Below are 2,577 nucleotides of genomic sequence, written 5' to 3' on the forward strand. Positions count from 1 at the left end.
AGCAGGTCCGTTATATCCAGGGTTTACTGTATGTATGTGTGTGTATATATATATATATATATATATATATATATATATATATATATATATATATATATATATATATATATATATATATATATATATATATATATATATATATATATATATATATATATATATATATATATATATATATATATATATATATATATATATATATATATATATATATATATATATATATATATATATATATATATATATATATATATATATATATATATATATATATATATATATATATATATATATATATATATATATATATATATATATATATATATATATATATATATATATATATATATATATATATATATATATATATATATATATATATATATATATATATATATATATATATATATATATATATATATATATATATATATATATATATATATACATGAACGTCGAAGAAGCAGCTGAAGAACTGTTTGTTAGTGTCAGTATTGCCAACGAGAGCAGCGCCATGTAGCAGGAAAATCATTACTGTTTATTCATTAATCAGGAATTACATTAACTTTTAACATGTCATACACAGATAATGATGTTCATAATAATCTGGAACACGAGGGAAGTTAAAAACGTAAAGATTACTAATAAACGCTGAGAGTTTGCACTAGACGGAAAAGCTTGAACGTTTGCAGCGATGCTGTTGGCACGCTGCACATTTTTGCTGGCGACTGCTTTCTTGTCTCACTCTCAGCTGTGTTACTGTAGGGCTGCTTTGAAGGACTCCCAGGCCTGTTTCCTGTGCACTTTTGTACACACCGACATTCCTCGCTTACAAAGGAAGGCTCAAAAGAGTGTTATACCACCAAATCACATTTTTGGCCAGGTGGCGCTCTGGACGTTTTCTCTCGCAGGGCCTCAATTATTATATATATATATATATATATATATATATATATATCTCTATATATATATATATATATATATATATATATATATATATATATATATATATATATATATTTTTTTTTACAACAAAGGAGGCAGCTCAAGGGCACAAAAAAGGAAACAATAATAAAAAAGCCCGCTATTCACTGCTCCTAAAAAAGAATCACAAGAGGTGGCCGAAAGAGAGGTCAATTTTGGGAGGAGAGGTGTCCTGATACCCTTCTCTTGAAAGAGTTCAAGTCGTAGGCAGGAGGAAATACAGATGAAGGAAGATTGTTCCAGAGTTTACCAGCGTGAGGGATGAAAGAGTGAAGATGATGGTTAACTCTTGCATAAGGGGTTTGGACAGTATGGGGATGAGCATGAGTAGAAAGTCGTGTGCAGCGGGGCCGCGGGAGGGGGGGAGGCATGCAGTTAGCAAGTTCAGAAGAGCAGTCAGCCTGGAAATACCGATGACCCAAATAAGTGTAGGTATAACGATGGCCTGTGAGGCAATCACTAAATGATTGACTTTTCAATGCCTGTTGTACACCCGCTGCTGCAGCCGCAAAATAACTCTCAGAGAGATGTTCAACTTGCGTACAGTTTCTACATCTCACTCAGCGCTCACAGGGATCACAAGTGGACAAACTAGAACAACACCAGCACATTAATGTTGTTCCTGCCGTGTGTTCCCCCAGTGTGTTCTGGACACCAGAGGCACTTGTTTCTGGCAGGAAGTGTTTCTGGCAACACTGCCGCCGTGTCACGTCCCTCGCTGTGTATTTCCGCACCCAACACCGACTGCCCAATAAATTTGAACTAACCAAATACAGTAATCCCTCGTTTATCGCGGGGGCTAGGTTCCAGAACCCCCCGCGATAGGCAAAAATCCGCGAAGCAGAAACCTTATATTTATTTTATTATTATTAATCTATGTATTATATTTTATATATGTTATTTATATAAGCACGCATATCTCTGTGAATCTCGTCTCAGCCCGTGTGAACAAGGTCACCCAACCACTAGTTTCCTGAGAGTCAAAGTCGGCTACATTTCACGGGAAACTCATCAAAATTCTAGTCACAAACTCAGTCACCAACATGTCGGTTACTCGCGTGGTCGGTAAGTTGTGGTCACAAGAAGAAGAAGAGCCTATCAGCTGTTCGGTTCAGCAGGTCTCCACGTGTTCATTCCAGTACGGCAAAGAGCTCCACCAAACTAGATAAGCTTGGAGTAATCATGTTGAGCAAGTTTAGGACTTGAGTCTCGTTCAAGTGTAGTCATTGCCTCATCCTGTCTGGGTCCTCACTGCCAAGTTCTCGAGCATTTAACGGCAGCAAGCTGTAACACACTCTCCCTTTGTCTCCGAGCTAACCACTCACGAACCAACAAATGCTTCGGTCGCTGAGCCAATCAGCGCCCAGGATACAGAACACAGTGCTGGCCGCCTCCCATCCATCAGCCAATAGTGTGCCGTGTACGATCACACGTGGGCAAACTAGCCTAAGCGGAAGCGGCTGTAGCTGTGTTTTACATACGTGCGAGTCTGTCTACTCATCTGCAGTGCGCTGCGTATTTTATTTCAATTTAATATTATTTCAATATGTTCTTATTAATACTTACTTAATTTTTTTAGGCTAGAAAATGCTT

This window comes from Eriocheir sinensis, unplaced genomic scaffold (assembly GCF_024679095.1).
Source record: "Eriocheir sinensis breed Jianghai 21 unplaced genomic scaffold, ASM2467909v1 Scaffold1035, whole genome shotgun sequence".
Taxonomy (NCBI): domain Eukaryota; kingdom Metazoa; phylum Arthropoda; class Malacostraca; order Decapoda; family Varunidae; genus Eriocheir; species Eriocheir sinensis.